Source organism: Hylaeus volcanicus, chromosome 3 (assembly GCF_026283585.1).
Source record: "Hylaeus volcanicus isolate JK05 chromosome 3, UHH_iyHylVolc1.0_haploid, whole genome shotgun sequence".
NCBI classification, from domain to species: domain Eukaryota; kingdom Metazoa; phylum Arthropoda; class Insecta; order Hymenoptera; family Colletidae; genus Hylaeus; species Hylaeus volcanicus.
In genome coordinates, this window is record NC_071978.1 from 25,218,501 (window position 1) to 25,244,418 (window position 25,918).

General features: G+C 46.9%; 1 protein-coding gene across 1 annotated transcript in view; it reads left to right on the plus strand.

Moving 5' to 3' along the window:
- The window catches only part of LOC128873853 (nucleolar and coiled-body phosphoprotein 1-like), a 60,079-nt gene that overhangs the window by 3,760 nt on the left and 30,401 nt on the right, over window positions 1–25,918 (plus strand). Inside the window, exon 2 of the mRNA XM_054117792.1 lies at window positions 24,741–24,794. The gene's annotated coding sequence lies outside the window, so the exon portion shown is untranslated. The remainder of the gene's footprint in view (window positions 1–24,740; window positions 24,795–25,918) is intronic.

The following is a 25,918-nucleotide window of genomic DNA, read 5'->3' on the forward strand; positions in this document are numbered from 1 at the left end:
CCGCGTTTTCTTAGGACCGGTTTACGTGTATCTTTCAGGGCTGCAGGTACATCGACCCGTAAAATCCACCACCCACGCTACCTGCGGGATTTATTTCTGGTACACTCCCTCGTGACGTTCACGAAACGGAGACTTCTTAATTTCCATTCATGCATAGGCAATGTTTCAGGGGATCTTCTACTCTGAACGTTTCACTCGTTACCGTGACGTCGCTCTTTCCACAATTTTCACTGTTCGAATAGCATTTTAGAATTCAACGAAAATGATTCGTTTCTGTGTTTACCGTATTGTTTGATCCTTGAACAAAATTGATCTTTTGCGCCAGAGACGAAGCTCGCCGCGACGTCGCGGTTTTCTTTCGATTTCGCTCGTTAACTGGCCGTTGCCTTTGGAAAACGACGTGGTCGATAGGTGGTGCAATTAGTCGACCAAACATTGCTATTGATGGCTACGATTAAGCGTTGTTTGTACCAGCTCGTTCGTACATCGTTACTTGGACCGTTTGAAACGATGGCTCTGCAAATTTGTCGGATCGAGTTCCACTCTAATTGTACGATTCGTTTCAACGATGCTTATGCAACGTTACGCATTTTCGTCGTGCGTCTCTGTTTCAACTTTAATTCTCGTTTCATTCTTCGAGGAGAACGATACCTTGTCGATGCGTGACATTTCAAAACGGTTAGCTCGTTCGGTCTGATTCCCTGTAGATCCGAGACGCCCGGGCTTATAGGGCAGGACGCGCCTAAACCAGGTCGATCCGGGATATAATTCTTCTCTCGGTTTCCTGTCTAACGCAATAAACCGCATACGTGTTGTGTGCGTGCGTGCGTGCGTGCGCGCGTGTGTATGTCGCAGGGAAATGATAAAAATAGAGATTTGATGAAATCCCTAAGGTAGATGATCAATTCACGGAAGATGTTAAAGTAACAACTCTGTGAGGTGGTTTCCCTAAAGAAAGTAAGCGATTTGATCAAATCAGGCTTTCGTTACTCGACGAATAACCAAAAAATCGTTTGATTTTTTAACGATGTAATAGACGTCGCGCAATGAGTGGCTGAGGATGAGGCGGGAGATTGAACACCCTGTAGAAATTCCCAGGATAGGGAACAATAGCGGTCTCGAAGCCGGTTGGGAAGAGCGAACAACGAATTCAGGTTGGTCCGTGTCGGAACAGGTTTATCGCGCTCGTTATTTAAATATTTGCGTACACGTGCGCTAAAGGGGAATGTCGAGAGGCGCCGATAAAAAATCGAAAGGAGAATTAAGGGCGGTCGCGTGCTGTGACCGTTTTGAAAAATTTATCACAGCCCGACCCACGGACAGGTAGGCAGGGCTAGGCGACCGACGTTCTGGAATGCCGCTAATGATCGTCGTGCACAGATGTAGGTGTTGCACGGGTTTTGGTTCGTTGTGCCGAGCGAGGTACGCTCGAAGGATACTCCACGTTGCTAAGGAGAAATTTGGGTTAGAAAAATGCGTGGGCGTTAGAATTGATATCGTCCACCGAGACGATGATTAGTTGTCAGAGGTCATCGAACTATCCAGCCCGTGACAAATTAGTTTTCGAAGGCAGCGTTTAGAAGCAGGCGAACGTATGTTGGTAACGAGAAAGAACGAGTCGCGTGCGTGTCGACGACCACGATCAGTGTTCCATCTCTGCGTTATTCCATCGAACGTTCCCGCCGTAAAATTCACGTAAAAGCTGGGATAATTCGGTCCCGCTGGGCACCGTTACCGGCCACCCACGCGATCCTTGGACACGGCTTCTCGGCACGAAAGTACCGAGAGAGCGTGCAACGCTCGACAGACACCTCGGCGATCGTTACGAAATCGAGCGAACTCGAATTAAAGTTTCATTGTACACCGAATCCTGCTAAGATGCGCGGAAATTTTTCTTACGTTTCTTATACGGAATCGATCTGTTATCGTGTCTTCTTAACACGTTGACTGCCGAACGAATATTCTTAAAAATTTCTCCTAAGATTAAATATTATTTTTACTATCGGAGTCTAGGTAATGAAACATTTATCGTGGTATTTAGTTTTGTAACTACATCAAAATTCATGAACTTCATTTATATTCATCTCCCGAGATGTCTAACTTTCAGAATTAATCTTTCTAGTTCTTGAGTGAAAAACACTGTCGCCCATATATGGATGACATGGCGGTCAACGTGTTAAAAGTCTCGATTACGATACTCTTCGAAAAAAGGCTCCGAACGAAATGTAGTCATCTTCGACTTTCCTATTTCTCCAGCTCCCGAAATGTGTACCACTCAACAGGTAAATTCCGTGTATAGCGAGATGCGCTGCAACCGGTCGCGGTAGCTGCGGGCTGCGTGCAAAATAGAGCGTGTCACGCTCGAAGAAATTTATCAGTCGAATCGTGGTCAAACGGATTCGACGATCCGAGAGACCCAGAGCGTTCTATACACACGTGCATAACCGGTGCCCGACCGACGTTCGTCTCCGTGGCGAGTTTTCTCCGATCGAAACTGGTCCGCGGATAGGGTCTTTAACCTTCCCAGCTTCGTCGTTCGCGGTCGAGATCGGTCTAGGAACGACGGCGCAAAAAGAAGCGCTGGTAACGAAGCTGTTCCTGGAGAAAAGCCGTGCCACGTGCTTTTGCCGAGCGTTAAGGCCCGTTTTTACGCGACGTAAAGCCGTTCGAGTGCCGTGTTAGCGATTACTTTATTGGTCAAAGTTTCCTTCTTAGATTTCCTCGCGTCATCTCGCTCGTCTTACTTTGCTACGGTTCGGATGCCGTGGTGTTGTTGTTTCAACTTGATCGGTAGAAAAAACCCAAGATGAATGTCCTCACAACGCGGACGATTACCGACAGATATCGTGCCGCAAAACTGTCTATCGATAGTGTTGTCATCGCTGAGTCGTGACTTACATTACGGCACGGAAAAGTCGTGACTTTGGATCACGCGGAAAAGGAGCTGTACGATCACTCGCGGATCGATTAACACGTTGAACGCCACGTCACCCGTACATGGGTGACAGAGATTTTTCCTAAGGAACTTCAGCAGTTTATTTTAAGAGCTAATGTATCAATGAAAATAAGTCCGAATAGAATTCGTAGATTTTGACGACGATACAAAAATAAGTAACACGACAAACGTCAGATGTGTTAGTTTACAACTGTCTCGAGACACAATTTTAACCCTGTAAGGTTAATTGGGAATCAGTCCGGCAGTGAACGTGTTAAACACCGTCTGCCCGGTACCGTGCTCCTCGCCTATATAGGTGGACAGGATTTTGTCTAATAGATCGAGAATATATACGCGTGTTCGATTAAACAATTATTCGTTTATGATTTTATTAATCGAACGTGAAACTTGATACGATCGTATGCGGTATTCGGCAACAGGTGTCGGCAAGTTTAAGGCCGGGGACACACTATGCGTTTTTGCCGCTGCGGTTATGATGGATGCGGTCATTCGGTTTGTGACGTTGCATAGATTGACTGCGTTAAAATCGCAGCAATGTATGTAGTAGCCTTCCGGTTAAATCGCGTTCGTTTTCGCGCGCCGCAGCGGCGAAAACGCATAGTGTGGTCCCGGCCTAAGGAGCGATTTTATGTGGCAAAATCAACGAATGTCGGGAACGACGGAATTGCATTTAAGATTCTGGGCTTTAGTTCTCCTGGTCGTTGATTTTCGAATGAAATTGGTCGAACGACTTCGCGTCGCGGCCAGCCGCGACACTTTGTACACGGCGAGCTCGATTTAATCACGGCCTCGCCGAAACTTTCCTCGCGTATTTAACGTTCTTGACGGGTAAAGTTCTCTTCGATCGAGACAAAGGGATTCTCGAAAGCATCTTCCAACTTTTGTTCCGACTTGAACGTAGGCGTCGTATTCGGTACTCCGTCGTTCCGTCAGCCGCAGTGATAACTTCTTGCGTTTACTATTTAGCGGAGTGTAACTAACCTCCCTGCATCAATCTTTGTTTTAACACGTTCACTGCCAGACAAATATCCTTTAAAGTTTCTACTAAAATGAAATATTATTTAAACTATTGGAGACTGCGTAATCAAACATTTATCGTTATATTTATTCTTGTAATTTCATCAAAATTCATGAATTTGGTTTAAATTCATTTCCTTTGATGCTCTTGAATTCCTTTGATTCGAAATTAATTTCTTTAGTTCTTCGGTGGAAAGCACTGTCGCCCACACGTGGGTGACATGGCGATCAACGTGTTAAATCTCGCGATTTATACAAACCAAAGATCGTTAGGGTGAGTCGGTGATCGTCGTGCGTTACATAGATCTAAACAGTGAGAAAAATTCCCGCGAACGAGGCGCTGGTCTAGAACGATTCCTCGAGTTGCATAGCTCGACGAACAGAACGGTTGCCGCAATCGGAGAAAGTTTCAAACGATAAGTCAGCAACGCCGGAAACGGTAGTCGCCGCTAGGTTTCGAGAGATCAGCCTCCGTTTTCACTGACGGAATAACGCTTCGTGTCGCTGGTCCCATCGTTGCTGATCGCCTTCTCGGTGAAATCGCGCCCCTTTTGTAAATATTACGACACGTTCTGCTCGCCACTGGCGAGGCTTGGCTCCTTTCGAATCGAGCACACGTGTTTCGCGACGCTTCCTCGTGCGCGAAAGAAGCCGCGGACCGTGCGGCTCGACGGCATTTCCGCGGTATCGACGGTTCTCTACTAAAAACGTCGTTACAACGGACGCGTTTGGCCCAGTTTATCTCGCTTGCTTCCCATTGTCGAGAACCGCGCGCGTCTCTAGAATTGGAATCTCATTGAACGGTTTCCACGAACAACGCTGAATTTATAGAATTTACAGATAACACTTTGTGCATATTGCAGAATCATTCATAAAAATATGATATTAAGTGGACTGGAAAGTAATGTCGTTTCTTTGACATTAAATTCAAACAAATTTTTTATAAATTTCTATTTTTAATTATTAATTGTATAATCGCTCCCGTTATCACATAGCCTTTTGCCATCTGGTGTGCAAACTGCCAATGCCAGATCGATAAAAATCAATGAGCTGATGAACGATAAACAAGTATTTAAAATTGCAGAAACGACATTATTTTTCGGTTCGTCTAATATCATCGATGTAATTGTTTGGTAGAAATTTCGCGTTGATACGTCGAGTGTCTGTCGGTTTATAGGACAATCATTGATGCGGATATAAAAAGAAACTAGCATCGCATCAGTTTGGAAAGTAATGCGCGTTCGATGTTTCGGTCAATTTGCGAAGGCTCTCCTCGGGAACAAGTAACGATCTCTATGTAACGACTAACGTCTTAAATATGGAGCTGCAATTTGCAATATTAATTTGCGCGGAGATCAGTATCGAATAAGAAATACAAGATTAGACATCTTGAGACGTAACGGGCTACAAGGATGATTATTCCCGATGTCGCTCGCGTCGCGATCGATTCTGCGAGTTCGATCGTACGAGTCTCAACGAGACTGGAGCGTATTTCATTAGCAGATTTCATTAGGCTAATTAGGGCTTCTCGTTACCAGCTCGTTCCGTAATTACGGCCGCGGAAACGCTTCGCGGAATCCGTGCGAGCCAGAAAATCTATGTATACATTCTGATCTCGACGTTCCAATTTTTTCCTTTTTCTTTCTCCAATGTGTTCCTTTCGCGAGCTTCGGATCGTCGCGACGGAACTCGATACCTCGTTAGCAAGAAAACCGCGTACAAAACGAAAGAGACGTTGGCAGGGTGACTTTTATTTCGCAGAGAACACTGGCGTCCTGTCGGAATTATTTAATTACGGGTGATATCGATTATTGGGAACGTAGGCCTCGATTTTTTGCTCGCCTGTCCAGGTGACGCGCGCAGGTGTGAACAGCTGACAGGTGCTGAAAGAGCGGCGTAACCCCAATTTTCTGTACTCCTGGTTTCAACGTTCCACCGTCACTAGAGATTTCCCTCTCACGCGCGGAATACGTTTGATTTTTACCCTCAGGAGCAGTAGCTATGTTTAACACGTTGACCGCCATGGCACCCATATATGGGTGACAGTGTTTTTCACTCAAGAACTAAAAAGATTAATTCTGAAAGTTAGACGTCACACAGAGATGAATCTAAATGAAATTCATGAATTTTGATGTAGTTACAAAACTAAATACCACGATAAATGTTTCATTACCTAGACTCCGATAGTCTAAATAATATTTAATCTTAGCAGAAATTTTCAAGAATATTCGTTTGGCAGTCAACGTGTTAATTACAACTGCAGTACGGGTTTAGCAAACCCGAGGTACCCGAGCTATAGGGGGGCCAGGAGGTCTCAACGGAGTCCTGAAAAGTCGAAATATGAAATTAGTAGGCCTCCGCCCTAATTCGCACGACATGGAAACGGGCCCGTTTGACTTTAATTCGAAAAACGATGGGATCTCGTGTCCGGCGATGTTTAGAAAGCGATTCGCGTATATTCCCCTTCAGTTTCTCCGCGATTGTAAATTGCTCCGTAGTGGTAAACTCTCCTGGCCGTGTTGAGCGAAAATCTGAACGCGTTTCTCGGGCCCGTGAAAACGCTGCAACGCAGTTTCTATTTAAACATCACTTGAACCCGTGCGCGTCGACAGATCCCGAGCGAATTCCCGCCTATCGAGCACGAGTCGCTCGACGTCCATTAACGGGAACTCTTTCTCGGTCGTCTGCTCGCCGAGTAGAAAATCCGAGCAAACGAACCGCGCCGTGAAACTTCGAGGGTCCTCCGTAGAAATCTAATAAAAAGTCTAACAATTCACCACATACACCAACAGAGAAACTATTTTACTTTCATGGTTGCCGTTCGTTGTTTAATAGAATATTTTACTCGGCTCCGATTACGAGCCGCGCGGATACCACGGTGTGCCTTCGTCCGATAAACGCGACCGCGTTTTTGTTGCGTTTATTCCTGCGCTCGGTGGCTCTCGCACACACAGACCGGGAAAAGACGCATCCACGAGATCGCGGCCATGAATGCAATGTGCACTGGCCCGCTCGGCCACGCTCTGCTTGTCCTTGCAAACGCGACTCATTACGATGCATCTTTCCCCGTCTCTCTCTGCTTCTGTGTTGTCCTCTATTACCTGTTCCTTTCTACCTATATTTGCCCGCGTCGTTTCATTCTTTTCGTTCTCTTCCCGCGGTTCGTCCTCTTCCAGATCGCGAGCACGATTAAAATCGCTCGTGTCGCCGACTGGTGATCTTATTCCACCGGTTTTTCTCTTTCGTTCGCGAGGATCGACGATCGTCCCGTGCACGAATTATTACCGAACGATGAATACATTTACGTAAACGTGTTCTCTGCTAGGCGAGAGCGCGCGTCTCTTAATCCCGTAGCTGCTGACTTAAGGTCGATTCAAACTATACGACACGGACCGTCACGTTCCGGCAACGACACGTACCGGCACCGACACGACAAAACATTCAAACACGTTTCAATGGAACTATTCACACTATTCCCGTTGACGGAACGTTCAGGTCGGTGTCTGTTAATGTAACGCGAGCATTCGCTTAGTTTGGCAAACTAGCGAGCGACGAACCGAGCCGTTCTTGCGCTCGATCGTGCTCCACTTGGTCTGTCGGTTTTTTGACGAACCTCTTCGATCGTCTACTTTTCACTGAACTTGAGTAGGAAGCATCGAGAGAGAATTCAGCCGAGAGTTCGAAGCGAGCATTCGTGATTCCAAAAAGGACCTTGTAATGTAAAGTTGGTGTCGAACCGTACAATTCGTGCCGAACAGTTACATTACAGCGTTCTGTTGCAAGTCAGTCGCCGGCTTTAAGTGTGAATAGTTCCATTAAAACGCGCGTTTTAATGTTTTGTCGTGTCGGTGCCGGTCCGTGTCGTATAGTCCGACTCGACCTTTATTCGTCGACAGTCGACCATAACGGTACAAGTTGATAAACATTTTCCAATTTTACCTCGAAAGAAAGCGTTAATGAAATAGATTTTCCGTCGAATTTGTTCATTCGGAATCGCATCTCCTCTAATATTCTACTTGTCGTTGCGTTTATATTTTTTACGACTCGAAGATCATAAGGACTGGCGTGAATGTGGTATGAATGCAAATATCCAAGCGATGTCGAGGATTCTCGTAATCCGAGACCGCCCACATCCTTTCGACGGCGAACTACCGGTTCTCACGTGCGCCAACGACAGAGGGCTCGAAAGGGTTATTTTCATCGAACCTTCTTCGTGCGCCGATCGTACGCACGGTGCGTAACGATCGGCTCGTTTCCGTTTCGCTGACCCAGTTACATTTTCCCAAACGGGTCGTGGCTAGAGAGAGACTTCGAAAAGTATTGTATCGGGTTTGTCCGGAAAGTCCATGACGATTTTTGGTAGGTGGTACAGGTCTGAATATATGGGAATAATTGAAAACAAATAACATGTATACATCCCTTAAAAGATGGAAAGGTTGTGGAACAAAATGTCACCTATGTAATTCAATAAATACATATTAAAATTCAAACGTGTTTTTGAATTTTTCTTAGAAATTGCCACGAACTTTCCGGACAACTCAATATTTGCGTCAACCTAATATTTGGCTCCAAGATTTAATTATTGACAAGCGCGAACATTTGATTCGTTCTAAACCAATACTGGGAAAGTATCACCCGGCAACTGTTGCCAACTTTTTCAAGTCTGTGCTCGATATCGAGGTCCAGTTTGTCAGCGATCGAGGCATACGTGAACTGGAACACCGGCCACGTCGATCACGATTCGCGGTTTCGAGGTTCACCGCAAATTCGATCTCGGCCTGGTGTCGTTTTTCAACGGTGCGCCATAACACGACGAGGATGGCGTTTGCGAAAGAGGTCTGGATGAATTCGACCAGTCGAGTTGAGACATCCTGTAAAAGACACCCGAGAAAAACTTGGTGGTTCGCGAAGAAAAAAGTTATTTACAAAGCGTCAGATCGGTTCGTAGATCTAGACATATCTATTGTCTTCGACTGAGAGGAATTTCTAATTTTCCATGAGAAACTGCGTCATCCCATTCGTTGAAAAACACGAAGCACCATTCTTCGGTAGTTTTGGAAACTTTACTTTCTTCCGTCTCGTTTTGTCTTGTCGGAGGCTACCAGGAGCACGTTGTTTCCCTTCTCGGAAGTTCCTGGACGACTTTGTCGGATTTCCCAAGAGGATCGATGCATCGTTTGCTTTAAACTAGGAATGATTCCAGGAGGTTCCGTCTCCCTAATACAGTCAAACTTGCTGGTTTTCTTCTTTTTCGTCGGACAGGGGCTCTCTCGTTTCCCTCCGCGATCCCTTGGCTCCTCTCTGTCTCTTATAAATTCTGACGCGTGCACGATCGTTAAGCTGTAAGAAGAAACGGGTTTTGTTGGTCCGTAGGAGGAAGCCTGCTAGAGGCTTCCATTACCGTTGTAAGACTACGGCTCAGGGCCGTGTTACGCAAGAGGCGGTCCGACGAACTCGACCAAAACTATGCTCCCCCGACGACTCTGATCCGAACGACCCTTTCTCTCCGGTCGAACGAGTTCCTCGAGACTAGAGAGCACGCTACACGGCACGATACTATTTATCGTGATTTATCCCGAGACTAATCTGAATTTTAAGTCGCTTCGAGTCAACGCGTACGGTTAGCGATAGGTCGTAGCAGTTGTAACCCTTTGCGCTCGAGGCCTTTTTCGCTTGCGTACTTTACAAGTACTTTAAAAACATTTATAAACAAACAAACGTATACAAATAATAAAATGCCACCAGTTTATTCATTTATACGTCGAAAACAACAAACTTCGATAAATATTACACTCTGTTGTAAGGTGTCAGGGAACGGGAGCAGGCGCGGGACAGGATTCAAACAAACTGCACGTAAAGTTAGCTATTATAATATACTATTATTTAAACCAAAGTAGTTCGCGCGCAACGTAAAGAAACACTTAAAACGTAAAAAGTATATAAAAGGCGAGATTCCGACCGATCTCGAGGTGAGTTCAACGAGCAGTCGCAAGTCACTTGCATCGGCTGCGCCGAATGCGATTCGGCGTCGTTGAAACAACTGCGGACCTCTTACACTGTAATTAGTTTTGATGTGATATTTTGGAAAATAATATCCAAGATGCATCCTAGGTTTGTCAGGACACGTGTCGCAGTAATACGAAATTTCCAGCCTACCTCCAGGCGTGTTACAGTCAGAACAAACCTTGCAGTCCCTTTTTGGCCCTTTTAGTATTACGTGAAGCTTCCCGTTTAGTCGGACTTTATCGGAATGCGACGTAGACGCTTGCTCTCGTTGCTGGCGATATAATCTTCTCAATTGTTCGACAAGTGTTTTCAGAAATCGCAGATGGCTCGGTGGCTTTTCCTCTTTTTTTGGTCTTTTCTAGTTTATACAAAATGTATGAATTGATCAGGGAAATTTCTATGTCCACAAAAAAAGCTTACGCCACCATTTAAAGGTCGATTCGGACTATACGACACGGACCGTCACGTTCCGGCAACGACACGTACCGGGACCGACACGACAAAACATTAAGAACACGCGTTTTAATGGAACTATGCACACTATTCCTGTTGACGGAACGTTCAGGTTGGTGTCTGTTAAGTGTGAATAGTTCAATTAAAACAAACGCGTGTTTTAATGTTTCGTCGTGCCGGTACGTGTCGTATAGTCTGAATCGACCTTAAGTGCAAAGGGCTAATTGTTCCACTGTTACTTGACGCCGAAAGGGGACAAGTTTCGTTGCGTAAATGCATCTTCCATCGCGTACTCGTCTCTTAAATCGGATAATCGAGTCGTAATAATTACGACTGACAATTTTACGGTTCCGTCCAGTGAAAGTGCATGGAATTTCGTACTCTTGTGTCGGTGGCATGGTATGGTAATCGCGTACGTTCCAGCTGTATTATAATCGCGCGAAGATGCCAGGTGTGGTGACGCAACTGGGTTGCAATTAATGATCCTATTCGTCGTCGAAACAAAGAGCGGAAGACGCGCGACGGGGCGAACAATCGCGTTAAGGAAAAACCGCGATAGCCTGGCAAAATGAGCGAGCGAAAGGGAGGGAAAGAAAAACGAGGAACGTGTGTATCAGCAATTCGGTCGACTCGTTTCCCGGACACCGCAACACGCGTTTCCCTTGCGTATCCAGACGCTGCACGCCCACATTCCATCCTGTCTGCGGATCCCACCACCACTTTTCGCTCCTTCCCTCTCGTTGCAGCGTTAATGTTTACCCAGTACTCAAACGCGGGCTTTTTCGTGGCCACGCGTGCAAAGACTCGCCCCTCGAGAGAGTAAAGAACCGCAGGAACAATACCAAGAAGGAAGTTAAACGAATCGCTGCTCGACGCATCTTTGAGGTAAACACGACTAAACCAACCTTAAACGGATTCTTCTTTCCTCCCGCGAGTCGACGGTCTATTCGTTTCGAGAGGATGTGCTGACGTAAGAATTATATTTAAAAGAAAGCTATTAAACCGACTCAGTCGGTGGTATGGACGGTCGAACGACAACCAGAAATGTATTCCATGCGCGAGTGAAATTTCAAACCGATCCGCCCAGAAATTTTCCGAGAAAAATGTACACCCTACTTCAAAGATATCGTTTCGAGAAAAACGCATTTGAAGAGTTTCGTGCCGCATGGGCTCCACATTCTTTACCACAGACTTTTCCGACGCGCTACGCCAGAGTATCCTCTTAAAACGAGGGGAGATCTCGGTCGATGGACGAAAATTAACGAGAAAACCGAAACGAAAAAGATTCGCGAATATTTCCATCACCGAGTGGCAAAGATCCCGGCTGTTTAATGGACGAACCATGTCGAATAATCGGGTAGAACTCGGGGCGGTTCATAGAAAAGTTCGCGCGTATTATCGACTCGTGTGTAACTGGAAAGGACGACGACCTCAAAACACCACGGCACCACGTTGGAGTTCAGAAACGATCGATAGTGCCCTCGATGTGTCTACGCTGCTTTTCGAGCACTTGCGTCCACATATTTCTGATACGAAGGCCCACATCATGTCTGGGTCGTTGTTCCCCGACTCTTATCAACGCCCGTGAGTTTCGTTTTGTTTTCGTTTTCCAATTTTCCTTCGTGCTCCTGCACGCCTGTTATTTGCATTACCAACGTATTCGAGGCAGCTGGCACCTTTTACGATAATAGGGGAAAACTTCGTTCAATCCGTTCAGGAACAAAACGTTTCGAAATAAGATATTCCTGTGAGATGGAGCACGAGCAGTCGATGGTAAGAATATATCGCGCGATAGTTTTGGAAAGGACTAAAGATTCTCGGGTATCGTATCGCTTCGTCACGGAGCGCGCTAGTTCCGAATGTCGAGCGAAGAAAGCTGATGCCGAGATCGAGGAGTCGGGCTGTTCGGTAGAAAAATGACACGATAGGAAGGGTAGTCGCGGAATCGCGCGACACGCGGCAAGGACATCGTAGACTCCATGAGTCGGCTGTGGAATGTTGTCCTTCAAGATAGTCGGGAAGGTGTCGTTGCCTCGCAGTCGGGTCGCGGTTGCAGCACGGTAACATCCTTTTGCATGGGCCGAAGATAGCTGTTGGGAGTCACGGTAGATTAATGACTTCCTTATGGCATTTACGTTCTCTCGTGTATGCTTTGGCGCACACGTGCGGTCGTCCGTGTGCGCGCTAGGATCAGGAACGTTCGGAATTTCGAGCGAGAGTGCATCGCGCGCGTAGAAAGCCATCCGGAATGCTCGCGACTTTTTGACCGCCTGTTGAAACCCTGCGCAAGTTTGCGCGTGAATCGTTCATCGATTATCCGCATCCGCGACGTTGAGGTATCGCGGAGCGATCAAACGCGAGCGATCTTCGATACGTAGCTTATTGTCGTCGAGTCATTGTTGCTTTGGGCTTAATTTGCGCTACATAGACGCTCGATGTACGTCAGCCCTCCGACATCTAGTCGACGCGAATGTTGGACAATGTATTGTTACACGCTACTGCTCGTTGAAATTGCAGTACCGCGGGTACAAAGCCTGATAGGCGATCGAAACAATTACGAAGACTCGTAAAGGGATACCAACTCGAGCGATCTCCATTGATTGGTTCTCCGGTCTGATTAGTTTCACCCTTTGGGACCGATGAAATGTTTCCTAAGAGAATACCTTACTCGCAGCTCTGTTGCGCGTTGCTTCTCCGCTGTGAGTACAATGACTCGGCGGACTTTAAACACGTATTATGGGACGGAGCAATCGCGTAGATGCAGTTCGAAGCCAGAGATGGGCATTATTTAGATAAAAAAATTATTTAAATAGAAAATCGAATAAAGATACATGACTTTATCTTTATTCGATGACTGCCGGATAAAAAAATGTATTCGAAGTAAATGTACTCAAAGGATAAAGATAACTTAAATTATTTTTATTCGAAGGCTAAAGATACCTGCTTTATCTGCAGAAAGTTTCAATTGTTAGATACTTTTCGCACTTTTAACTTTATCCGACAGGTAAAGATACCTGCGTTAACTGCAGAGAGTTTCACTCGTTGGGTAGTTTTCCCATTTTTAACTTTAACCGACCGCTAGAGGTACCTGGTTTCTCCCCGAGAGTTTCAACCCTAAGATACTTTTCCGCATTTGTATCTTTATTCGACGGCTAGAGTTGCCTGGTTTCTTCCCGAGAGTTTCAAGTTGAAACTTGGAATCGAAGCGTGTGCCATATTAATAATAGGACCTGGCGGTCCTCCGATCTCGTGGATTTTAGAGAGGTGACGATGCCATCCGCGCTGTTGGGGGGGTGTAAACCTCCTCAAACGGGAATACGGAAAAGAGATTTCAGCCGAGACTGACGCGTGTAACGTTCCAAATCGTAGACGTTTACAGCCGTGTCCGGAACAAAGACGATCAAGACGAACGGTTACCCGTGTCGAGGCAATCGTTATCGTTTCGCAGCGGAGGTTGTATCGGCCACGAAGATAGAGAGAGGAGCGCGAGAGATCGCGTCGGAGTCGAGGTTTCCGTTTTACACTGAGAACCGTAATGATCGCGGCTTGTGCAGGGCGGATACGTCGAGAGGACGATAGCGAAACTTGTATTATCCAATCGTCGGGAGTGCTCGCGGATGGCGTTTATGGCGACCCTAAGTCGTGACCGATTCTTTGGTGGGAATCCGCCCTGAGATCGACTCTCATACGCCTCGAGAAGGAGTTTCCACGTCTTTCTCTCTCGGTACCTCGTCCTTTCTCTCGGTCGATCTTCCTCTCGCGGGCTTTCTCGGCGTCGATCCATCGGCTCCGTTGCTCTCCCTTTCTCTCGACTCGATATTCTTTCGCTGGTTCGCCTGCCTCGCCCGTTGTCTCCGTTTCCCGCAATCTTTGCAGCCTACTAATGGCTCATCGGGCCACACACCCGAGCACCGAGATGCTCCTTGCGATCGGTGTCGTGTTTCCGTCGCGTGCAGCACGGAATCGATCGCAATTGGAACGCTGCTTTCCGATGCATCCCATTCGACTGGTTCGACGATGCCAATTCGGGAGATAAACTGTGGAAGCCTAGGATTTATCGATGGGCGTGGTGTGTTCGATCGCCGAGGGACATCTGTACTCGGGAAAGACGAAAAGCAGCCTTTCATTGTTCCACGAAACCGTAAAGGCGAGGTCCCATCTATGTGATGAAAACACGTTCCTACTAGCGAGCAAAAGTTGCGATGATGATGCGTGGCCTTTTTCGGAATTCCGTGCTCGTTTAGGTGTTCGCGGCTCGTTGTGCCAGCTCGCCTGGGTCCATCAGAGTCTGATGATCAGACCCTTCTGCGCGAGGAGTTGACACTTTCAAATGGACGTTGCTCGTGCTCGTCGCCTGAACTTACGTACATGGGACCTCACCTTTTTTTTACAGACGAGATCTAGACGAGTATTTTGCCCATCTCTGGTTCATCGCAAGCTCGCGCTAGTAAGCGAGCGATTAATCCGCTACACGGAGAGGAATTTTCTATTCCCGTCGCTGGCCCTAATGGCACGTTTTCGCGACGAGGCGCTGGCACGTTGCGCCAATTCCCCGTGGAATTTCGAAACGGAGCAGCGCAGCGTTCCATTCGCTGTCTGTCCCGGCTTCCTCGAAGTCCAGACGTATTCGTTCGGGGCCTGGCCGCCCTTTCGACCGAATATCTTCTTAAAATAGCCCTGGGTCACCGTCGGGAAAAAGGAGGTGGAAACCGCAAGCTGGTATCCTTGTTGTCGGATCATCTCGCGGCGCCAACGACTCGACCGAAATATTTAGCGGCTCGACGCGACGCCTAACCCTTTCCCTGCTTCGACGCTCGAGCCAGTTTACGATCGTTCCCTTCGAAACAATAGAGAAATTAACAGTTTTCCTAACGTTGCGTTTTCTCAGTTGTAACGCACCGGACAGTGCTGGGGTTAAAGGTTAAAGCACTCTTCCGTGGCTGCATCGCCGGAAAAAGGCGAGACTCGGGCATCGAGCCTCCGTTGGGCGTTATCGTTAAAAGCAGCCACTGCTGATAACTTTGTTCGCGTTATTCGCGTGTTATTCCTCTTCCTGTTATTTTTGACACGCGATATTTTTTCGAAGTAGCTACCCGTGCCCGACGGATGTGCTGACCTATATCATAGAAAGAGAGAACGTATCGTGGAATGAAATAAACGTTAACGTTTATCGATAATTAACGTTCGGTCGAACTACATGTGCGTATAGTCTCGTAGAGACATCCATCGGCAATTTGTCCGCGATTTTCTTAAAGTTAGCGAATTAAGTCTTCTCGGAAAGCGGTCGTATAGATCCGAGCTCGGCTCGCAAAACAGTCCATACGGTAAGAAACGATCCGCAAGAATTCGCGTCGGAAGCTTCGTAGCGACGCTTGGAATTTCGCTCGACGCCAGGGACCGCGTAATGCCGACGCATTCGAAATTATGAACCGTGTCAGTCACGACGGAAGCTCGCAGCTGTTTCCATGTCCCAGATAGCAAAGGGTTTTCATACCAATCGTGTTACCTGTAGTATTAGCGGTCGGGGAACACGGGCGAGGACCGTACATCGACGAGAGCAATTAACGTGCCAATTAGCCGAGCGAGAGACCGAGGCGTTTGTAGCAATTAATTCGAAATTGAACGCGTCGAAGGCACCGGAAGTCACGTCGATAGCCGTTTCCCCGTGGAATGGTTCGTCGTTCCAGCTTCCGTAACGTACGAGGAAAGTTGCAGCCGATATCACAGCGCATCTTTTATTTCCAATTTGGAAATTAATTTCCAAAAAAAAATATGTAAAATTGTAATTTATTAACTTATTCTTTATAAACAACGACATTCTACATATTCTTGGAAATATTTATGATAGATGTGAGTACAAAAAAGATAGCTATTTATGTAAGTTGCGAAATTAACAAGAAAAAAGCAATTAATCGATAGAAATATTGAAGCAATAAGTATTCGCACCCTGTTTAATTTTTAAAATTTCTTAAAAAAAAAAAAGAATCTGGATATTGTCGACGGCAATTCGCGAGAAAGCAATAGTTTACGATTTATGCCAAACAAGTGGGATCGTTCGATGATCTTCAAAACCGTGTTATTCCGTAGTTCGCGTCTGATTGTTTACACCCGACTAATATTTTGTCATTTGTTTAAACGAGATATACACTTAATACTTGTTCAAGAATTTAATTTCGAGAGTTAAGAAACCATCATCGACACGGCCATTCGCGGCAGAAAGAATAAACTCAATGGCAATTATCTTGTCCCGGCGTTCGAGACCTTTCTCGTTACGATCGACCTCCGGATGGCTTACTCATCGCGAAAGCCACGGATGTCGCGAACTCGCGACGCGCGAAGATAGGATCGATCTCGCATTCCTATTAATTCTTTGGGTCGTCGTGTTAGGTTCTTCTTTGTCGAATTTATTCGAGCGACACGTGGATGGCATTGGCAAGGGTCGTATCGGTGCGGAAAGCGTACGGTCGATATATCGGTGGTCGATTACCCTCCTACCGGCTTTCTGGATGGCCATAACTACGTAACGGTTCAAGCGGGCGAGGAAGGCTCGCAAGGTTCGGTCAACAGGACCGGTTCGCCGTTTCTCGGTAACCCGTTCCTCTCGTACCTTTATGGAACAGCGAGCAGGTGCGTCCGACGATTTTCGCACCGAATTTACCCCCCTTGGTTATTTATTATCCCCGACCAGTAGGGCAGACTTCGAGTAGCGAAGGTGAGATTTTTTTAACAAATTGCGAAAACAACTTGCAATTATTGTCTTCGCGAGCAACGTTATCGAAGTGTAACCTGGATTAGAAATTGCGAGAGACTGTTTGATTTGCTATCCTAGATATAGCTGACTCCCTTTCGAAAGGATTTAACGTTTGATTTTAGCGTTTCTAAAAAGGGAAGGTCGTTTCGAGCATTATTTTTACCCCGATTTTGTAGAAAATTCAAAATCGAAGGCGTTACTTTTCATTCGTCCCACGTACGATATTTAGCGTTCGTCGAGGATATCTGCATACCATCGTCGTTACTGCGTCGTAGCACGTCTCTTGGAAAGCCTGCGTAATTTACGGTTGACCTAATAGAGCGTCGGCACAGATCCTTGTTACGCAAATACGCGGCTCCTATCGCGTCTCGTTTCGTTTCAGACCGACAAGGAAGCGAAAGCTTCTCGGAGCAACTGGCATTTTATCGATAAAACATTATCAGGAAACCGCGAGTGCTCGTCGGAGAAATTTTCGTTCGAGCGTGTGCCTTTTTCTCGGTTCTGTCTCCCTCTCCGTTCCCCGTTTCGAAACCTTGCTCTAATGGACGGAAATTAAAGAACGCTGAAACGCGCTTTGAGCACACGAGAGCCGAGCACTTCGCTGGAAAATCGCGAAACGGGAAAGCTGCTCTTCTCGCTCGTTTCCCGCGTTTAATTTGCAGAATGCGAGGCGGAGCGTGCGGCACGGTTACGCGTCGAAAAGTCACGCAACGCGACACTTCCATTGTTCCCGAAAAGTTAGGCCTCATTTTTCTAACCTCAGACCCCACCGAACGTACGAAATTTTTCCGACGATTACCTAAATCGTAGAGAATGCAGGGATACGCGTTCCGTAGACGGATACCTTCGAAGAACCTTGCCGGTCGACGAGGAACGGATAGGTTGAACTTGGAAACGGCCACGGGAACGTGAGTAAACGCAGCGGCCCGTGGAAAAAGTTTCGAGGTCGGCGAGCATTTCGTTCGGAAGATATTGCTCGCTCAACCCACATTTTATGCGCTTAACTTTGCTCCTTAAGTATTCCATCGTTTCCAGCTTCTACGTCGAGCTCCCGCCGGAAAACTTGTTGGAAATTGACTTCGCGATCGACACCATCGAACGTCTGGGTTCGAACTTTCCTTTTAAGGCGAAATCAAAATTGAAGATAGCGATCGATCCGAGAGGGTAACAGATCCTGAGAATAAAGGGAAACCGCGTTCCCTCGCGCGTACAGTTTGTTTCCACGTACAAACTAAATCGCGGAAGTTGAAAAACGCGGGAAATTGTCAAACTCGCTCGCAGGTTCGCCGGAAGAAGGTTTTACCCGCTGAATTCCTCGTTAAAGACGGCAGTCGGTCGATCCTTCGCCGCAAACAAGCCTAGAGAAACCATTCGCAGAGCACGTCTTGCGGACGAACCGACGACAGAATAATTTCATGTATTATTTATCGCACATTCCGCACGGCTCTCTGATCCGCCGTTGTATCGGGTGCTCCGCAATTTATGTCCGGAAACCAGAGGTACTTCTTATGGAGAACACGTATAAACGAGCCTCGCGGTTTCCGCGGTGCCGCAAACCGAGAAGGATATAAATTCCGAAAAGGGAACGTTTAATCGCGATTCTCTCTACAAGGGACGATATAGGGTAGACGGGGAACAATCGTAGTCTAGAAAGTTTCTACCCGGGTACCCGTGTGTTAAAAATACACGGATTAAAACACGAATCCATTAATTACCCGTGTACCCGGGTATTTCGATACACGTGAAGTTGGGATCTCTACTAGAAACCTTGCGCATCTTGCCCACTTTTGACGATACGAAATTGGCAGAGTCTATGATAACGTATTATTGAAAATGTTCGCGTTGTACAACTGAAACCATGGCCGAGCAGTCGCAATCCGCGGTTGCTCGTTGTTCGCTTCGACACTACCGTAAACGATCGTTACGGTTCGAATTGTCGTTCGCGGTCGTTGCAAAACCGTGGAAAGATCGATCGACGAAACCACGTTTTCATCGTCGTTGATCGATCCACGATCAATGAACATTCGGGTCACCCGGTAGACGGTATACGACTCGGTTCCATCGCGTGGGAATACGAACTTGCCGGTAGCAGTCTGCTTGAAGCTGCTCGTTGCACCGACAATCCGTTCCGATGCACTTTGACGGTGAGCTGCGGTAAGTCGAGAGACAGAAAAATCCGCTGACAGCCGAGATCCCTGGCAATAAAATCTTTTAACGGTACCTTTCTGGGCCACCGGCGTCTTCGAGAGCCGGCCCCGTACCCACGATCGATTCCCCGCCTACTGTGAAAACGCTTTTCACAGCCATTTCTTCTTGTCGATAAATGTATCTTGTCGGTTCGTTGTCTGAATCGCGACTCGTTTTACCCGTTGATGACGTACAAGGTTATTCGTTTAAGATCTCTAGCTCGAAAATGGTCTCGTAGATCGCTCTAAAAGTCTTCTGAAAAGGTCGTCGTTGAAAACCAAACAGATGATACATATTTGAATGGGTCAAAGACACGGTGTGTATCGCGGTTATTAGCCAGGTTTTAGACGGGTTTCTTGTCCGCGTGGGTCGCGATGGAGACAGAAAACGCGTGTACCCCGTGTCCCTTTAACGAGTGTCATCGACCCGGTGGAAAGGTCAGGAACCACGAGAGCCGGCTTTTTCGCGCAACACGTCTACGTGCGTCTCCGCTCGAGAAAAACGTGCAACTGCAGCGGTCGTGCTTTCGCGGTGCAGGCTGTTTTCCGGGTTGCACGTGACTTATCGTCGCGCGATCGATTCTCGCCGGTCGAACGTGTCGTTTAGCGGATCCGGCTGCGTCGTGACGATTCTCGAGAGATCGCGTGTCGTTCTATGGACTCGCGAAGAAGAACGCCTTCTTCTCGTCCGTCCATCGGACTTCAGCTTTGGCAGTAAATTAACGTCAAAAAAAGAATCGAACTTTGATGCAAAGAAATCACAACCCGGCCCTAAGTGCCGTTAGTTCTCGAAGCTAATAACGTCGATGCTCTTTTGCCTCGTTCCGCGCCCAGACCGTTACAACACTTTCGCTGAACATCTCGCACGTTTTTTGCCAGCAAGGAGCGTCGCGTCAATGATCGACGATGATTCGCGATAGTTCTGGCGCGCACTTTCCTCGCTCCAACATCCCATCTCGCCGCGGTAGCCTCGTTTTTCATTTTCATTTCTGTTCCGGCGGCAATTCACGATTCGTCGCGCGTCTTTCCATTCCGGAAACGAGTTCCTTTTCGACGCAGTTTCTTCTTCGAGATATCATCCATTAGGAAGACGCGAACGGAGAATGCACAGCGTCGCGTCCAAAGGAAATCGTCGCGAGCTTTTAGTTCGTTACGATAATTAAGGGGAAAGGTAATTAATGTGCTCATTAAGTAACGGGCAAAAGTGTCCTTTCGATAGCCTTCGTCCGGAAAGTGAACGAATCCGACACCGACTGACCTTTTCCTCCTTTCATGTTTCTCGTTAACGAGGTATGCATCTATCGGTTGCCTCGTCGGAATAGAATCGACCCTGTACTTCCTTCTCGAGATGGCGTATTTTGAACGATATAAGTTTATTTATTTGTTTCAATATATACGGGCATAGCCCGTTATGAAATTAATACAGTGTAGCAATTATAAACAACCACAGTTGACAGATGTCAGGACAAACAAAAATTTACAAGCAAACAAACAATCGTAATAAAGTTATCGCCGGTGAATAGCAGAATTGCCGATGAAAAGGTTACGTAGCCTATGTTTAGTAGAGTCGATAGAGTTAATAAACATATCGCTGTCTGATCTAAAGCAATTAACTGTAACACAGGCACGGAGGACAGTATTGAGGTGGCAGTATCTAGACGAGGAAACGTATTGATGAAATAGATACGAGGACCTAGTGGTCCTGGGAGGAATGCGAAAGGGCACAAGTCCAAGAAGAGGTGCATAATCAATTATATTAGTAAGAAGCTTCTAAATGGCACTGTAGTTCTGATCGAGTCGACCCATAGGAGAGGAGGTTTTATATGAGAGAAAACGTAAGAATCTCCTTTGAATACTTTCCAGTATATCGATACTTGATTGATTTTTGATAAACAAACGGTTCCAGAGGAACCGAGCGGAGGTGCGTTCCCAAGCAAATCTCCGTTGCGTGTCGCGGCACGAATTCATTGCTCGAGGACTCCTCTACGAGGAAACAATTTCGCGTCGGGCTACTCTCTCCGGGACGTCGATCCAATTTCCGCGACTATTTTCTCATTAACTCGAGAAAGGCTGCGCGCCTCTTTTATATCGGTGACTCGAAGCGGGAAGGAGAATCTAATTTTCGTTGATTGATACAAAGGACCGTAGCCAGTCACGATAACTCGAGACGCTCCCGATAGTAGGCCTAGGCGCGCGCAAGGGACAAAGCGACGCGACGCGACGCGACGCGACGTCGATGACTCATCGAGGCGATGATTCGAGTCAACGAAAATTCCGTGGACGTGGCTCGCTCTTTCCAAGAAAGCTTGCGCTTATCGGAACTCAAAATCGACTCAAAGTCGGTCATAGAAATATTGCACGGTGCACGATGCACGATCGTCGTCTCTTTGGCCGACAAAGTATCCGGGAGCCGTTAATTCAGACGGAGAAAGGCGTCGTGGGTTGCTAAACGATGAACAATATACGTGACTCACGGACTCGCCAGTCGTTTCCTTTATACGCGAGTGAATCGTTTTAGAAACGATCCGTCGAGTGTTCGGTAGACTTGGGCTCCGACCGTTAATTGCTTCGACCTTCGCTTCGACGCGTTCCAAGTGGAGTTTTCCGCAGCAGAGGAAGACGATTCTGGGTTAGGGCGGAGTTTCGACGATGACGTAAAAAGGAAACTTATTTCTGCATCTTCGAGAAGAGTATAAAGTCGAAGGGAGGACAGATCGAGTCCTTCCCTTGTAAACTGGGTGAATTGGTTGGATCGTGGGTGGTTGAAAGTTTGCATGAAATCGTGGTCTTCGAGACTCGTTTGTCGCGTGGGCGGTCCGTCGAACGATCGAATTTGATCTAAAGGAGAGAATGTCTCGATAGACTTTCGAGTCGTGTCGCAATCGTGCGAGATTGTCGGTGATGCTAAATAGATGCGTGTCCGTACGGGTGTCAACGATTTCGAAACAATCGATCGATAAATTTCCAACGACTCGTTTATATTTTATAAACAGCCGTCGTCAGTCGCGCGATCGAACGGTTGTTGAATTTCCGTATTCCCCGAGCACTCGGATTTACTTTTCATTCGATGACCCGCGTTCCATCTTGTTCCGTATGTCGACGAGATATAATCTGGAAATAATTGTTCGATCAGAGGTCAATGCACCCGTCATCGGTCGAAGTAAAAGCTCACCGAATACTTCCCGCTCGAAGACGATAGCGGCTCTCTAATTTAATTTGCTTTTATCATCGCTCACCCTATGCTCCTCGTAACTCTCGGGGGATCGAATTACTCGGTGAACTGCTCCTACCGTCGCTCGATTTTCGAAACGACTCTTTCGCAGGGCGTGTGCACGCAACGTATGCGTTGCATACGCTTGTATACGCTCATCTACGATGAGTCATTTTCTGTAAATCCCTGAAAACGCAGGAGCACTTGACTGGAAGAAAGGGGTAGAACAAGGAAAGGGACTGGGATAAAAACCTTGTTTTTTTCTCGTATTTTTAAAAAAATCTTCGTAACGGACGACAACGTGCTCGACAATCATTCGATATCGAATCGGATTAATTCGTTTTTCTTTGCGAAACGATGAACGCAATTAAGTCGCGTGGATCGTGAAAATGCATCCGGGCAATGACGGCCGTTGGTAACGACACCGGTGTGTGCTCCTGGGCTAAAGAAGTAAAAAAAGAATGGAACAGACTCCGTCCAGACTTCTCGTTTTTCCTGGTCTCTGTACCCGGTGAAAGAAATATGTCAGCCGTTGTAGCGAGACAAGAGGAGGATTCACGCTGGAGGAACACCAGCTCGCTGGGCCCGGAGGAACATCGTCGTATTGCCTCTCCCTTTGTTTCCTTCCGGCGAATAATCACGAATACCGTGAAAAACCAGGAAGCAATTGCTATGCCCCACCCGACTTTTCCCATTTCCCCGATGCGTTCTTTCTCCGTTGGAACGGTATTAACGGCTGCCTCGAGCTTGGAATTCGTCTCCCTTTCGGTAATTATTCGGCGGTCCATTGTTCTAGCCTCTCGGTGTGATCGAATACGTTGATTTCGTTGCGATTCGTCGAAATAATTGTGGCCGGTTACGATGATTCCTCGTTTCTCGGGAATATTTTTTCAACGCGGAATATCCTATGAAAGGAAACGATCGATCCTCGGTTCGCGTTACGGAGCGAAGAAAGGCACGACGCGGACGGTGACTGGAAAAGGGGTCCTGAGAGGGTCGAACGAAGCCTTTCGCTTCACTCGAAAGGCCCTTCGAGTGTAGAGACGCAGCTATTTTCTACCTCCGGTTTCGTACGACGGGACGAAAATACACTCGATGGTACTCGTTTCAGAACAGACGTTTCTTAAATAAGCAGCAGCTAGCTGCTCCGGAAAGTCCCTTCGAAAAAGAGAAATGCACGGGACGAAGCATGCATCCTCTCTTCTGCTACTTCCGGGATTACCTCTGACGCGCGTACGCCACGAATGGGACCAACTATAAACTATAAATTCGAAAACCAGCCTCTACGAAACTGATGTTTCACGGAACGAATCGATGCTCGAGAATCGTTTGCTTCGTCTACTTTTTGGACCGCAACTTCCTCGTTTATCAGGGTTCGGAAATTTCTCAAAGCAGCCCGCCCTATGTTCCGAAAAACAAAGATGTTTCCCGACGTTAGATCAAACGCGCTAAAACATTACGTTTTCAGCGTGGATATGTCGCGTGTCCAGCTTTTCTGTTTGCAGAGTACTGCGACATGCGGCTGGGTATTTATCTATTTATAGCCGGTTGCGAATATGAGAGGCACGAACCCGAATTACGCGGCGTGTTCTCTGTTTATTTTTTTCCTCGTTTGTTTTTATACCACCCCAGAATTAACAGGATCATCGGCGTACATGCTGCGCGAACGTTTGTCGAATCGGAGATGAGAAAACTTTATTCGACTGGCGTGCGTTCGATGAAATGTTCCTCGTGAAATGTTTGGCTATACAATTAAAATCGTAATTGTTGTTTGTTTCTAGTTGTCGTTACTGGAAATTTCCATCCGAACGATAATTTTGCCCATCTCCGGTTCTGACCCGACGCTCGTTTCGCGCCGGCTGCTTCCACGCCGTTCGTTCACTCTTTATAAATAGACGCTTGAAATTCTGTCGCGTCCGGGCGTGTCGGGTCGAGATCCACGAGGATGATCCTAGGACGCGGAATAGATCACTCGTCGCGATCCATTCATTAGGCGCTCGTTTCCTCGATGTTTTCCTTGAGCTCTCGGGAGCTGAAAACAGAGTCGAATCCGATCTTTGCGGAACCACAGTTTCACGAAAAGATGAGTTCCGCGAGGCTCGAAAGACTCGCTCGGATCTTGTTTACAGTTGGCTAATCTTTTATCCGTTTCATTTGCAGATATTCGGGGCACGGCAACACGAACCACATCTGTCATGTCGGTTCCTATTTAAGGTGAGCACCGCATATTTAATAATAACGTTAACTATATCGGTTATGGCCGATGCGATTTATCGAATACCGATTCGCTTTGGCTGGAAGGCTCTCTCGTCGCAAAATCTCGCGTAATTGTTCGTCCATCGGGGACCAGGGAGACAAAAGGGGATCGTGAAAGGAGAAAGTCTAATATCACGGGTACGTTGTGTCCTCGAAGGCGATAAAAGGTATCAAAGAAGGACGGTGTTTTCCATCGTCGTCCTAGGCCAGTTCCGGGACATTTAACAAACGCGATAAGTACAAGTCGGCATTTTATTGCATTCATCGAGGAGTGTATTTTTGGGTCTTTTTTCCGTCTCTAGGGACTGGTCCATCGTCGAGTATTCGAACGACGAGAGAATCGATGGCGTCGTTATAAACGGTTGCGCGGCTGTAATTGTTCGGTAGAGCCGGAAGTATGTAATTCTGCAGCCGTTCGATAGCGAAGCACCTCGCGCATTCGATGAGCTCACGAATTCCACGATCGAGGCGCCAACTTTTCAGCTCTCCGTCTTTCAAATATCGATCGCAGACATTTTTCACGATCGAACTCCGCAGAATTTTTCAACGAGAGTAAAAGTAAATCCGAGTATCGCGATTTTAACGGCACCAATAAACGAGCTTGCGTTTCACTTTTCGAGTGCGACGATTAGGTCTCCCGGACAATTAATAATAAGTCTCGCCGTATCGTAAAAGGTATACGCGCTTTCTCCTCAAATACGGGAAGGACTTCTCTGGAGATGCATTGATTGCACCGTTCGTGTCTTATCGCAAGCCGTGTGCATACACGATGAAGAATATCCTGGGAAACGACGTTACGGGAGACGTTTTAATACACGCTTCGACGCAGAAGGCGTCGTGAAAGTTGTGCTAGGATTAATGAAAATATTAATTACGGAAAAAATTCCTGGCTGTGGCAGCCTCTCCCGGAGATGAACCGTTCCTTTATGCGCTCCGAAGACTCCGCCTCTGCGATATAAGTCGTTGATGATTCACGCATCAGTTAAATATCATACGCTTTTTAACGATCGACAGTTAAACGTCGTTTAATACATATCATCGCGCTGTCGAGAATAACGAAAAGCTTTCACAATCGGAGATGA